Source organism: Myodes glareolus, chromosome 10 (assembly GCF_982192425.1).
Source record: "Myodes glareolus chromosome 10, mMyoGla1.1, whole genome shotgun sequence".
Lineage (NCBI taxonomy): Eukaryota > Metazoa > Chordata > Mammalia > Rodentia > Cricetidae > Myodes > Myodes glareolus.
This window is the reverse complement of record NC_142035.1, coordinates 73,718,320-73,733,624: the sequence shown is the minus strand read 5'-3', so window position 1 is coordinate 73,733,624 and position 15,305 is coordinate 73,718,320. Positions and strand designations below refer to the sequence as shown.

General features: G+C 46.8%; 1 protein-coding gene across 4 annotated transcripts in view; it reads left to right on the top strand.

Moving 5' to 3' along the window:
• Positions 1 to 545: 545 nt before the first annotated feature.
• LOC146892653 (uncharacterized) overlaps positions 546 to 15,305 on the top strand; it is a 154,862-nt gene continuing 140,102 nt past the window's right edge. The window contains exons 1-2 of one of the 4 annotated variants that reach the window (XM_085696725.2): positions 546 to 598; positions 11,439 to 11,504. The gene's annotated coding sequence lies outside the window, so the exon portion shown is untranslated. Of the gene's footprint in view, positions 599 to 2,447; positions 2,658 to 11,438; positions 11,505 to 15,305 lie in introns of those variants that run through there. The other 3 variants (XR_015739112.1, XM_085696724.2, XM_085696726.2) reach the window with 3 other exon arrangements.

Sequence of the window (15,305 nt, the reverse complement as noted above, 5' to 3'; positions counted from 1 at the left end):
TGTAGGCTTTAAATCCTGACCCTGATTCCAAAGACTCCAGGAAACCCGATGCCATTAGGATTCCATAGACCAATTAGAGAATCTGGTGTGGACAGAGTTTTATTCCAGATCTCTGGGGCTGTGTGAATCTGAAATTTTCTCTGGTTCACTAGATAGAGGCAGAAAGACTGAGAACAGATTTTCTTCAGCAGTCAGAGCATTAAGTTCTGAAGGTGTTCGGTGACTCTCCTGGTGGTGGTTTCTATGGCCAGACATTCAGGATGGCGGAGTTTTCTGACCTTGAGTGGCCTGCTCTCTTTGTCTTGAGGACATTGGAAATTTATGTGCCTCTTCAGAAAGCAAATGCTATCAGGGTAAAATGTTACATTAGAGCCTTGGAATTCAAACCTGAAAGTTAGGGAAAATGAAAAACAAAAACCAAACAACGGCCGACCTTGCTCTTTGACCCAAGCAGTAGAAACTGGTTCTTTCAGAGTCCCGGGTGGCAGTGGGGAGAAGGCAGGGCCAGGTCCACCAGGCTGTGGCTCGCTCACCTGCATCCTGACCCCATAGAGGCCCGCCCCTGTCCACAGAGGGCAAGCAGTGAGGGCTATTGAAGGTAAGCGTTGCAGACCCAGATTGTTTAGACCCGGGTGTTGATGTCCCCGGCGGTGTAGGCCTGGGTGTTGATGTCCCGAGTGATGTAGATTCGAGCACTGCAGAGCCATTGGTGCTGACCAGCTGATTCCCGTTCCTTTCAAGTTCTCCCATTGCCCAGGGTGCATGGGGCAGGGATAGGGGTTCAGGTTTGGTTTTGTGCCTTCCCTTCTGCACTTTTTCTTCCGTGTTGGCAAGCGCTGTGACTGGGACCTTGCTCTGTGCATGGACACTGCCGGCCGGTGCGTGGGTGGCGACACTGCTCCTCGTCTCCACAAGATCATTCCCCAGCCAGCCGCAGTGGTGGTCGCCTTCGTTCCACCCGCTCGCGCATAGCCAGGCCAGGGTAGCTGTCTGTTTCTCCCAGACCCGGCTTAGGGATCGGCTCTAGAAAACACATCGGAAGCGGGAGCTTTGGGTCACACGAAGGCTTTTGTGTCCCCAAAGGCTCGCCTTTCGCGCACCTGGTTTTAATAAGTGCCTAGGGAGAAATATAGCCAGGACCCTGATGCCTCTCCAAAAAATTCTGTCCACAGAAAGAAAGAGACTTGCACCGGACTGAACGCGTGTAGACTCACTCACCGAGCTGGCGTGCTTTTCCACTTTAATTGTTGCCTAGAATGAGTGTAGATTCTAGCAATGTTAGAAATGGGATCTAAGCGACAATAAAACACTGACGAGGAGACTGCGCAGTTGTGCTCGATGTGTCCTCCCCGCCTCCAGTTCTAATAATACACAAAGGCACGTTGAAAACCAGCCAAGCAACCAAACCAACCCGACTAGCTGCCCCTTCCTGTACACTCCCCCTGCTTAAGCGCGGGCCCATTTACATAGTTGCAATTAGGAGCACTCTGCATTTCCGTTCGAAATTCTGGAACTAGGGGCCTAAATTACAGCCTCATAGAAGAGAAGTCTTAGAAGTTCTGAGGAGAAGATCTCTCAATGCGGAGCTGACTGGAAATCAGAGGGTTTATACGGCTTTTAGCCTATATCATAAAAAGTTTAAAGGAGACCAGACGGGAAAGGCTTTCAGAACGAGCCTTATAAGATATATCCGTATCAGTTCTGTATATAGACACACGCATGCCTGTTGCACCCAAGCTGAAGGCCAGGGGGAAATTCCTATTTAGCACTCTGACCTTTGCAAGCTTAAGGAAGTAACTCCCACCCTACTATGTGCTAGAATTTTGAGACCATTAAATGTTCCACATTTCCTAAACCCTTAGCCAGCATTTAACGCAGAGGCCTCACGGTCTTATACGTCTGTTCCCGCTGTCTGGGGTGCTTTTGCCTTGCTTTTGTACTCTTAGCAGCTCCTTATTCAGATCTCAGTTCGCGTACCCGTTTCCCTGGCCTCATGAAGCAACATTTGAAGGTCCGTCCACTGTTTGGAATGAATCAAAAGGATTCTCCTCAAAAATTATAAATATGTAAATAAATGAAAACGGAGGTTTCTGGAGAGGAGAGGCCAGCTTTATTTGCTCTATTTCTTTGTTCTGTTGGAGAACATCTCCACTCCCACTGTCTAACTGAAGGCTTTGCAGGGTTGACCGTAACCTGGAGGAAACACTTCTGTTCTCGATCCTCTGTGTCTTGCCGTTTTCATCCGGGGTAGCTCAGGCGTGACTGCCCTTTCATCTGCTGCCCTTTCTTCGCGTGCCACCCACAACCTTCTGTTCTCACCCCAGCAACTGGAACCTGGGGCGATTTCTGCTGGTTCTGGACTTTGGACTAGAGAGTAATTGGGGCTCTCCACCACAGTCTTGAGGACAGCCAACCATACCAGTCCCGTGACCCTTTAGCACCTTCTGCATTGGCCGTTCATGGGAGGCTCTGAGGTTGGTGCATGGTGGGAGCTGCTTCTCCTGTTGGTGTTGGACTCCAGGCGCAGGGAATAATTAACGGATTCACGCGCTGTTGAAGTGGAAGCTTTCCTTGTGGGCTGGGCTACAAGGCAATCTGGACTGCTTGCTGGCAGAGACCCTGATTCCTGTGTGGCTCCGAGGAACCAAAGACTGAAGGTAGGGAAAGAAAGCTTGGAATTTCCCATGGTTCTTCTTGGACTAATGGTTGTTGAGAGCCCCTGGAAGGTACCGACGTGAAGTGAAGTGTCTGATCCCCGAAGCAGTTCAGGGCTTCCAGGGTCTTCCAGGGCCCCTAGCCAAAGTCTTTCTGTCAAGTCAGTGTTAGAGATAACAGCGCTGAAGGAACCAGATGTTCTGGGAAATGCCAGTAGCCGGCTAGGGAAAAGCTGTTTCCAGTCTGTCCTGCCCAGCGCCCGGCATATGGTGACTGTTTAATAAATGCTCCTTGAAGCAGGAGACGTGTTTCCAGCCTGGCTGTGTCAGTGTTCTGCTAACATCAGATTTCATAATACAGATCCCAGAGGCTAACAGCCTGGTTCACAGCCTGATCACGTCACTTCCAAGCTGTGTCTGTGGGCGGGTGTCTGTAGTGGTGCTGGGCTCCCCAGGGTGCACCGTGAGTAGCAGAAGGTGTTTCTTATATGAAGCACTCAGAAGAGACCAAGGCACATGGGAATAGAGTCAGTGACAAAAAATAAGCACAGAATATAGAGAAAGTGAGGGTTACCTCATGAGAGAGGGGAATGGGATCAGGAAGATCTCATTAGATATTTAAAAAAATATTGTTTTCATAAACGAGTATAAGCCTTCATTGTGTTGGGGTCTCTTAAATGTTATAGATGTTTGTAAATGTTTTAGCATTTGCTCAATGTGTAGTAAAAATGCAAAAAAAAAAAAAAACCCCGGCCCTCTCCCATGTCATATGCTGCCTTTCAGAACTCCTAAGACCATGGAGGCATTAGCTGTGCAACCTGTCTTATTCTTGCACGACCCTGTAAGGACGTGCTTTCTTACTTCCCGTTAACGGGTGAGAAACCAGGCTTTGTAGCTTGTTCGCCCACAGGATTTCCCTGAACTTTTCAAGAGAATGTATCCTCTGGCATTTCCCAGGGCCACCGTGGAAACCCATCTCTCTTTCTGATACAGTCTCACAAATGAGGCCTCCTGGTAAGGAGTCAGCCTAGTGTTCTGCCCTTGCAGGCTGTTCTCTTCCGCAGCTGGAGCCAGGATGCCTCCCACCAGAAAGACCAAGACCAGGATGCTGGCACTGGGTGTCAAGGCTGGAATCTGCCATTTTCTTCCTGTTGTTGTTCTAGGCCCCGGGTCCTCATGGGTTTATAGCCTATGGAGAGTACAGTGTCCACTCTGGAAGGCAGGCGAGTGAAGATTTCACGTGTGTGTGTGTGTGTGTGTGTGTGTGTGTGTGTGTGTGTGTGTGTATGTGTGAAGGGCTGGACATTCCTGGTGCTACTTCCTTCTAAAGGGATCAGGCTACTCTTTTAAAGGCCTGGAGAAGCTGGAGGCCCTCTTTCTATCTATTATTGATGCTCAGCTACTATTCCTGTTTGGACACTGTTTCTTTAAAGCAGGCTCCTTCTGTTTAGAAGCATCATGTGTGATATTGAACACTAGATCATCCAAATGAACTCATCTTCAGAACTGGGCAAACACTCTAGGGGACTTTCAAGGTCACAACTCTAGTAAAATCAAAGACTCCCTGTATCCAAAAGACATCCTTGTGATTGTAAAAACACTAACAAAATAAACTGGATATAAAATTTACCCTTTAAACAGAACTTGGTTGCTCAGTGGGAAGAAGGAAACCACCATTGGTACCATAATCACCATCAGGGCTGTTCATCTCACAAACGCCCTCCATCTTCCAAAGCTGAAAGTCTGAACTCAATAGACAGTAGCCATAGAACCTTCATCTGGTGATGGATGGAGATAGAGACAGAGACCCACACTGGAGCACTGGACTGAGCTCCTAAGATCCAAATGAGGAGCAGAAGGAGGGAGAACATGAGAAAGGAAGTCAGGACCACGAGGGGTGTATCCACCCACTGAGACGGTGGGACTGATCTAATGGGAGCTCACCAAGGCCAGCTGGACTGGGAGTGATGGAGCATGTGTCAAACTGGACACTCTGAATGTGGCTGGCAATGAAGGCTGACTGAGAAGCCAAGGACAATGGCACTGGATTTTGATTCTACTGCATGGACTGACTTTGTGGGAACCTGGTTTGTTTGGATGCTCACCTTTATATACCTGGATGGAGGGGGGAGGACCTTGGACTTCCCACTGGGGCAGGGAACCCTGACTGCTCTTAGGACTAGAGAGGGAGGGGGAGGTAGGGAGGGGGAGGAAAAAAGGAGGTGGGGAGGAGGTGGAAACTTTTAATAAATAAATAAGTAAATAAAAATAAATAAATAAAAAACCAGTAGCTTCCCATTGCTGCCTTCCTCCAGTCATGGCTATTCTATTTCTATGCATAATTTGACTAATCTGTGTATCTTTTATGAACCTTACAAACACATATGCTTTTGTACCTAGCTGATTTCATGTAGCATATTGTTTCATGGTTCAGCTGTGTTATATACCAGATCCTCCTTTTTAAGACTGGGCTTGGCTCCACTCTGTAGACACACCATTCCTTATTCATTCACCTCCCATAGACACTGGGACTTCGCCTTCCCTGTGATCTTAAGCTCTTCTGCTCCTGCCTGGACCAGCCTTCCACACATGATGGAGCTTCTTCATGGATCTGTGCTAATTAGGTCTGAGTTGATAGAAAAATGACAAACTCTCTCCCTAAACCAAGGCGTCAAATTGAATCCATAAGTTTTTAATTCCATCTTGAAGTGGCCAGGGGTGGCTGCAGTGGTGTCCTAGATTGAGACGTTGTGGGAGGAGCTAGGCAGTGATATCTGGCACAATGCCCTCTTCATTCTGGAGGGAAAGGGGCTATCTTAGGGGGCAGCAGTTCCATGCTGGGGCCCTGTGCAGTTCAGGTCTTGGCAAGGCCTCAGGTATATGGGTCCAGAGGTTGAAGACGCAGACTGGCTGGAAATCCAGGTCCGAACTCCACAGAGGAGGATTTTATTTACTTTCCAGAAACATCTTGATTGGGGGCTGCTGTTGGGCCATAAATGAACGGAGCATGGATTGGGAGAGGGATTTGGCAGGACAGGGCTGAGAAGTGGGGGAGTCGTGTAATAACTCTCAAATACCACTTCTCTCAGTGTGCCTTCCCACCAGCCGCTTTTGAAGTTCATAGATATTCGATGCCTTCGAGGCTGTTTTGGAAGTAGGCACTTGCTCCTTTTATTAGGGGAGACTAGCCTTGTCTTCTGTACCCATGGGTTCCTGCACTGTACTGAGGGACTGCAGGAATGGCAGCAAACACGCGGAGGTGCCGACAGGTCTTTGCAACGTTGGAGGAAAGCAGCTGCACTCAGCACCTCCATGTGGGATGCCCATGAACTATTGGCCTGAGTGGTTCATAGTTTCAAAGTGAGGTTGTGCTGATGCCTGTCCATGACGTCATATCTTTGGGATGCTGGGTTTTCAGTGGCTCCCTGATAAACATCGAGTTTCTTGTAAAAATCAGTGGAATAAGAAACAGAGCAATGGAGGGGACATGGGGGAGTTTCCTGTATTTTTGATTGGCATAGTGGTTACATGGATATGTGCAATATGTTAGAGTTCCTCGGTCTATAAAAAAGGGAAGAAAAAAAGACAGAAAGAAAAACCAGAGTAGCAGTATTGTGGATTTTTCAGTGTCCAATAAGTAATTGTCATCAGTAAAGACTGGAATAAAAATACTACTTTGAAACTTTTATATGTACTAATTTTTCAAACAGCTCCTAAATTGTTAGGACATTGATACTTAATTCATTAACAGTTAGAACCATTCTTTCACCCTAGGGCTTTCATAAAGATTATCGACATAGTAAAGATACTTTGTACCCAGAAAGTTTGGGAATCTCTACTTTATCCTATCAGAAAATACTTCAAATATTGTATTTACATTTAAGTGTATCTGTCATGGGATTGGAGATAAGATGGAAAGAGAAATCAAGCACTCTGCTTAGAGACTTCCTAAAGTAAATAGCTGTGGTGGTTGTTGTTAATTGTAAGTTTGACACATGTTTGAATTGCCAGGGAAGGGAGTCTCAGTGAGGGATTGTCAGGTCATGCCTGTGAGCATGTCGGTCACACCTGTGAGCATATGAGTTGCACCTGTGAGATTGTAGGTTACACCTGTGAGCATGTAGGTCATACTCTAAGACATAAAAAATTTAAAATTAACAACCAAGTTTGGTAAAGTTTTATTAATTTTTTTCACGGAAAACAATTCTGAAAAATATCCACCAAGGTGTAGCAGTTGGTACACCTTGGTGGATAGCAGTTGGTACACCTTGTAGCAGTTGGTAGATGGAGCAGACTGCAGAGACTGTGAGCTCTGTAGGTCACACCTGTGAACATGTAGGTCACTCCTGTGAGCATGTCGATTACACCTGTGAGCATGTTAGTTACACCTGTGAGCATGTTGGTTACACCTGTGAGCATGTCGGTTACACCTGTGAGCACCGTAGGTCATGCCTGTGAGCACTGTAGGTCACGCTTGTGAACATGTAGGTCACGCCTGTGAACATGTAGGTCATGTCTGTGATCATGTCGGTTACACCTGTGAGCATGTCGGTTACACCTGTGAGCACCGTAGGTCACACCTGTGAACATGTAGGTCACAGCTGTGAGCGTGTTGGTTACACCTGTGAACATGTCAGTTATACCTGTGAACATGTAGGTCACGCCTGTGAGCATGTTGGTTACACCTGTGAGCATGTCGATTACACCTGTAAACTTGTCGGTGGAACCTTGGCTCTGTTACACCTTGACATTTCTAAAACGATGTGCTGTAATCTGAGCACGAGACAAATCAAACTTCCTCCACCCAGGTGCTTTGTCAGGGTATTTCATCCCGACAGCAGGACGGGAAGCTGAGACCCGTATCCACTCTGTGACTTTCTCTGGTCACAGAAGGAGTATAGATTGGCTGTATAAAAGCCGAAAGAGGCAACATGGACAGAAAACGTCTCTGCGGTCTGCTCCATCTACCAACTGCTACAAGGTGTACCAACTGCTATCCACCAAGGTGTACCAACTGCTACATCTTGGTGGATATTTTTCAGAATTATTTTCTGTGAAAAAAAATTAATAAAATTTTACCAAACTTGGTTGTTAATTTTAAATTTTTTATGTCTTAGAGTCATCTTCCCTGTCAGAGTGTGTACAGCCATAATCATATGTAACAAATATGCATATCTGAGGTAAATCATTTCTCGGAAGAAAAGACTCAATTCTTAAATCTTTGTTACTGACTGGAGGGTGATTTCACCAACAGTGGCCCAACTCTGCCCTCTTGTGACTAGATGCAATAGTCAACCTTTTTTCTGTAACTTGTGTGAGGTAGAACTTGTGTTCTGACTCGGAGAATATTGAATGGAAACTTTTTAGGAGTTTATAGTTGATAAGGACATGTGAGGCATCTATAAGTATGTTAATAACTAAAATAAAATGAAAGCAATCAGTGTCACGAAAGCCACAGTTATAATTCCATATTGTCCTGACAAGCTAAGGCAAGTCACACCGCAGCAGTAACAGCGGTAGCAGACACTGTTGACGGCTGAAGATTCAGGTAGTGCTCTTTGCATTTTTCATTGAAAGAATTTACCTCTTCTAGGTCTTTAAAATACTGGTAGGATTTGGGGCCAGAGGGCTGAGGGGATGCTGGAATGGAGGGAAGGGCAGTGCTCCATGGAGAGACCGGCTTGCAAGAGCAAGGCTGTCGGTATCTGTGCAGAAAGGAGCAGGCTTTCTAGACTGCTAGAGGGTGGAGTGAGAACGGCATTCAAAGACCGTAGATTCCTTGCTAAAATCATGACCTTAATTCTCTTGACAGGCATCGAGAATCAGAGATCCCAGCTTTTTGACGGGCAGTTGTCGGATCAGAACTGGGCTTTAGGAGAGCACACTACAGCAGTGTGAAAGATGAGAGCGTCAATCAGAGGACCGAGTTAGGAGTGTACAGCCGTGGACCAGCTGGGCTAACACACAGCTCTGAAGAGGGAAGGGGGATGAATCTGAAGTTGGTCAGGATGTCAGTGACGACAGTTTTATTGTTCCAGGGAAGCCACAGTAGTGTTGAGTGAGCTTGCGTGGAGATCTGATAGCCGAGTGGGCTTGCTTTACCTCAGTTATACAGAACCTTCACCAATGGTCATGTGCCACCTTTTCTCTCTCCTCTAAGAAAATCGTCGTTTTAAGGGCACCACATAGAACACATTATTTAGCCTCCTGTGGTGGGATTTCCCTCCAGAGATCTGGACCCATGGCAGCTACTCTAATCTGTAAAAACAGGCAGAACATTCGATCCCTGCCGAAAGGTCATGGAGGGACCCGGCTCTGCTGTCCTTTCTCCGCTGTGAGATGGTAGCTGGGGAATGGAGCCATAATGTTGCTCCTTTCCTGGCGTAGAGAGCAGCAGGAGTTTCACTGACCAGGAACAAGCAGGATTAGATTCCAAGGGTGACAGAAAACTGGCTGTGTGGTGGAGGAAGCTGTGGCAGCTGTTTTGAGTCATTTTAAAAAGATGGCAAAGTTTTCCAGGACGATTGGAGTTCTGCAAGCCCTCCCAAACCGTATTGCTTCAGGCTTAATCTACAAATGCTTCCTAATATGCTAGACACCTAGAGTAGTGGTGCTCAAAGCAAGACCTGTTCTTCCCCAGAACCTTCTTGATGCGTTCAGCCAGGCCCCAAGGATGTGGCCAATACTGATGGAATGCAAATTAGATACATAAATCTCCACCAAGCTGGTAATGAATGCGATCTTTCTCCTAGTTGTCCGCGTGTAGATGTCCTCAGAGTTGGAGCGGCAATGATGTGGATGGAACTGACTCTACCCATTTTTTGTCTCTCTCCATAACCGTCAAACTTTTCTGCCTCAATGGTCCTTTCAAATACTGCTGGTGAAACTGCCTTGAGTTGTAATCCGTCTAAAAGAGAACTGAGTTGGATGAGCAAGGATATACTGGGTACTTTAGGGCATCTAGGATCTAGGATTCATGAGGATTTTCATGGCTTTTACCTCTGAATGTCAGAGAATGTTTTCCTGCTCCTGGGCAAAGAGGTGTGACTGAATACTACATAGAATATAATGAGTTTTGAGTTTGTGGGTCACTAATTACCGTGCTTGAGTTATCTCCAACTTTGCTGGAATCATAATTCAAAGCTGATTTGGCATTAGCCTACAGCAGGATCATATTTCAGGCCCTATCAGATCTGAGTTGGGTACTTGATCACTTTTTAACTGTTTAGATGATGCTCCTGTTAACTAGGCTCTGTGCTTTAACATCAACAGGCAGATGCTTGGGATGGTTCACGTCTAGTTGAGTTTTCATGGCTAATTGGGCACACATGTACTAAATTTTCCCCTCTACTTGGAAGTGAAGGATTTTACTAAATATGAGCATTTTTTGCAATACTATGCAGCCTATTTTCATTTGCTTAAGCAGTCTTCAAGACATGAACCATTTTTCAGCATTATATCTTAATGTGTTAACTGTTCTGCTTTTAAAGAGCACATTTCTTTCAGTGGCTTAAATGAGAAATCACAGAAATCACAGCATTTTAAAGAAAAGCAATCCATTTCCATGCCAGATACTCTGAATAATTCCCAGTGACCCTCAGAGGGACACATTTCTGGGCTGGAAGTGTGCATGTGGGACCCGACCCTTCAGAAGCCTGGCAGAAAGTCCTGATGGAGGCTTTGAAACAGGAAAAAGATGAATAGAAAGCACGTCAGGGCCGTTTCCAACTTAAATGATGTGGATAGAAAAATCATTTTCTTCATCACGGGATGGCTGGGGTTGCTACATCTAACACTAGGGTGTCCATCTGACTTCTGCCCACTCTGAAGTTGTAAAGACAACCCTGGAAAGCTGGATATTTTGTACCTGAAACTCGCACAAGCCATTATGTCTCAAACTACAAGGGGTCTGTCAACTCAAACACAAGATTCAGATGTTTGTGTTTTAACTGGAAGAATTCTTGAAAATTCTTGCTGTCCCGTCATGACAGAGGCAGCTGGTGGGAAATCACATATTGCCTGGGTGAAATAAGAAGACCCAGGGCAGCAGAAGGTCGATGATGTCTATCTTTAATCCTGGCCTGGCTCTTTACTAGTTAGCTACCAGGCATATCGCTAATCTCTCCCTGTTTCTGTTTCTTCAGTTGTTCTGACAGCGACTTTAACCAACTCACAGAGCTTTTCTGAGGACCCTAAGGAGTGTGTGGGTGGTTCTCTCTTCATTATTTGCATCCCTTTATTTTTCCATTTTTAACAGTTAAAAAAATGAAAGCATTCCACAGATTGAAAGGTGTGTGTGTGTGTGTGTGTACTTGTGTGTGTACCTGTGCATGTGAGTGTGGAGGTCAGAGGTCGACTTGAGGCTATCTTCTTTATTGACTCTCTACCTTACCTTTGCAAGACAGGGTCCACCGCTAAGTCCACAGCTCACCAATTTGTTTAGATCACCTTGAGTAGGCTCTGGGGAACCTGTCAACTTTGGTCGCTTGTTGCTGAGGTCCCTGTGGTGCTGCCACACTCAGCGGAATGCTGTGGATCCTGACTCAGGTCCTCCCTGGGCAGCAAGCAGTTTGCAAATTGACTTTTCTGTGGCTTTGAGTAAAAACGTGCAGATAAAGACTAAGTTTTATTCCTTATGGCAGTGTCCTCAACCTTCTAATGCTGTGACCCTCTAATACAGTTCCTCATGTTGTGGGGAGTCCCACCGTAACATTATTTTTGTTGCTACTTAATAACTGTAACTTTGCTACTGTTATGAATTTTAATGTAAATATTCCGTCTTAGGTGACCCTGTCCCCAAAGAGTCGTGACCCTGGTTGAGAACCACTGCCTCACTGCCTTGTTTCACTGGTGAGTTAGTACTTACTCTGGGGAAGGAAATACCTTGTGGGTACTGCTGACTGACTACATGAATGCTTCTCTTTGCTCTACTTTTCCTTTCTCCTCCAGAGAATTGGGCCAAAAATAAAACTGACCACGTGGTTTGAGATTGTTTGGGAGTTTCAACCAGGTGCCGTGTGCTGGGACCCATCCAAGTCTGAGCTGCGTGCATGAACGCAGTCTATTCTGATAAGGGCGCATGCAGGATGTTTGGGGGAATTTTTCCTGTGATAATTGGGTTGGCTACTGGAACCCCGCTTGTAAACACATCTCAGAGCCAGAGACACTCCCCTTCCTCCCGTCTCTGCTCCCCACCGCCCCGATGTCTCATTCTGCCACCTCGCCGATCTTGCACGTCTGATGAAGGGTAACCCAGGAAGCCAAGAGGGGGCATCTTCCTGTATAGGAAGGGGGAGAAATTGCCCAATTCTTTCTTTCTTTCAAGAAAGGGGGGTGGAATTTAGGTCCCTGTCCTCTATGTCAGTGGATATGAGCCCTGGCTCTTAGAGCTCGGATGAGAACTGAGATGACTTCACCGTGCAGCTTGGCCTGCAGGGGCGAGAGGCGGGGCCTCTCCAATTCACCGAGACTGACCAACTACCAAACCTGGGGGTGACCTGGAGGTGGAGTGTCCGAGACTCACTATTGCAGCGGACGGGGGACATTTGACAGCGCACAATCAAAAGTAGTGTAGCCGAGTGTGGAACAGGGGAGAGATGCTGAGGTGGGCTTTCTGTCTTCATTTTCTTTGACCACAAACAAGTTAGGTTTTACCCATAACTATCAGACTTCAAGGTATGATTACCTGAGACCAAAGGAGGGCTTCCTCCCAATCCATTCCCCCTTGTTCCCTGAGATAAGTAAACCGAAGTTCAGCCTGGAGAAGTGATGGACCCCAGGTCACAGAATTGTGTGTGAGTGGCAAGGTTAAAACCCAGGTCATTCAATTTAGCACCTCATTTTAAAGAGATGGATAGAACCAGTTTTGTGAATCTGAGGTGCATTTTATTGAGCACCTACTGGATATAGTGAACAGTCTATTTCCTTTCTTCCTTTTCCTTCCTTCCCTTCCCTACCTTTCCCTCTCCTCCCCTACCTTTCCTTCTCCTCCCCTACCTTTCCCTCTCTTCCCCTCCCTGCCCCTCCCCTCCCCTTCTCTTCTCTTCCCTTTCCCTTCCCTTCCCTTCCCTTCCCTTCCCTTCCCTTCCCTTCCCTTCCCTTCCCTTCCCTTCCCTTTCCTTCTTTTTTTCTCTTTTCTCTTCCTGAAAGGTTAATGCAGTCATGACATCCATTTGGGGCCTTAACTGCCGGAAAACCTAACAGCCAGCAAGGGCTTTCTTGGGTTACCCTAGCAAGAGATCTCTGCAAGTCAAACACTATTAACTTTAATGAAGCAGCTTTGATGGCCGGGAAGAGACAGCCGACACCGTATTTCCTTAACAATAAAGCACTCTGACAGATGAAAACAAACAGGCTCGAGATAACATATAGCGTTTCAGGGACCAGGCAGAACAGGACCAATAATGAACAAAGACGGATGTGAGCAGGATTCACTGAAAGCAGTGCTCCTCCGTCTGCCCTGGAAACTTGTAAAAGGTGGGGCTGTCCCAGACCCCGCTGCCTGGGAGGAATTTCTAAAGACACCGAGTTTCACGCAGGGGCTACAGGGAGACTCTTCACTGTAACCATTGGATCTGAGTTCTTTCCCAGGTCTGGAGCTCTTGGTGCACTCCTTGCCAGAATGTGATCATGCCTGCTGCTGTCTTCCCTGTGGACGGAGCTTCTCAGCTCCGGAAACTGTCCAGGGACTTGCGGCTGCCATGCAATGGAGCTGCTGGGACTTAACTCTGTTTTGACAATTCCTAATGCAGAACTTGGCCTAACCCAGACGCAAGAACAGCAGAGCCAGTTGGGGCTAGGCTAGGTTTAGTGCTAATCCCTCGGAGGGAGGTGGTGTACAGACCACCATACTTGATCATTAACTATTAAATGCATACTTCAGCTACACTATGATGACTGACAATTAAAAAATTGTTTTATTTCAGTTCCCTATTAATCCAGGTCAGTTACAAATGCCTGTATTATATGCTTTCCTTGGGGACTGTTTTTGTGTGTGTGGGAGGGGAAAGGATAGTACAACTGCTTTTGAACTTCTGTGCATGCATTTTGTTTTGAACGCCACAACCTTCCTTCAGAGGCTGTTTTTTCTACGGCTCTCTTGGTTAGCATGGGGTCACATGTGTATTAGGCATCAGTCAGGACTGAATGGATTTCAAGGCCCTGAAGAGTGTGTGTGTGAGAGAGAGGTGGGGGGATGGAGAGACAGAGGCAGATAGCGGGTGGTGGAGGAATGGGTCGTGACGACAGAGCAAGAGTCCATCCAAAACTGCTGGCAGAAATGCACTGCTAATTACAAGACCCCTATTTAATCAAAAAGCCGTGGTTTTGTCTCAGAAGAGCCTTTAGCAAGATGCTTTGTAAGATGTCCATGCTCCTGCTTTCTAAGGGTCGTATATAAACATTTAATTGAAGTTTTTTCTTTTACAAGTTTATTTACTGTGTGTGCATCTGTGTGTGAATGTGCACAGGCCCACGTGAGCCGCAGTGTATATGTACATCTCGGGACATCTTCCAGCAGACAGTTCTCTCCTTTCACTGTGCATTCTGGGGCTTGAACTCGGGCCGTCACGCTTGTACGGCAAGCACTTTTACCCAGTGAACCCTCTCACTGCCTCTTACTTTATCCTTAGAAGACACCCTACACTAGCCAGCACCATGGGTGCTGTGGTTACTGCCTCTGTGTGACCAGTTAGGAAATGGAGGTATTGAAGCATTGGTATACCCCCCAGGGGCACACGGTTCGTAACTGCCGTCCCCAGAGTCTACGCTTGGCCTGCTGCACTCGGCTGCTCTGGGTTTGTGTCGGGAGCGGGTGATCAGAGATCAACAGTGGGGGGGGAAGCGAGGCCTTGAATCAACCGGAATGTGGACAACAAGACAGGAGCGAACACTTACTATGCATACTAGCTCCTGTGCTGGTGTCTATCCGCACGATCTCACGTCACCATGACAGTGATGCCGTCAGGCTCAAGAGCTCTGATCTGCGTGTCATCACTAACATACATCTAGAAAGAGCTGTTTAGCGTCTCTGAGCCCCAATTTCCTTATCAGTGAAAGGTGACAGTCATAATTTCCTCAAAAGATGGTTGTGAAGATGAACAAGATAATGCAGGGAGAAGGCCTGTTCTCTAGAGGGGACTCCAGGAAAATGACCACTTTATTGTGATGAGGTAAGCTATTACTATCTTTGCTTTATGGACAAGAAAACAGAGCTCAGAGAAACTGGTCAAGCCCGCATAGCAAATAGAGAAACCGAATTCACTCGCATACCTCAGTCTTCTCACTGTTTTCAGCCCCTGGAACCCTGCTCTGAGCCAGGAGCAGTGACCCTCCCAAGTGGGTCACAGGTAGGCACTGACTAATACGTTCAGGCAGTCCAACCTCCGACTGCGTGATAAGGAGATGTTGACACACATGGAGCCTTAGAAGCTGCGTTGGGAATCTTGACATTGGATCCTTTCCAGGGCTACTCATTGGGAAGATGTCTGCCCCAAGGTGGTGGCAGGAAGCCACCACCCAGTCAACCATGCCATCCCCAGACTGAAGAGCAGGTAGCTACAGTGCGCTGCATGGCACTCAATCAGTTCCGGGACTGTGCCAGCATTTGAGGGGGAAACAGGCTTTGTATCAGTGGGTTTTGCTCTGTTCTCA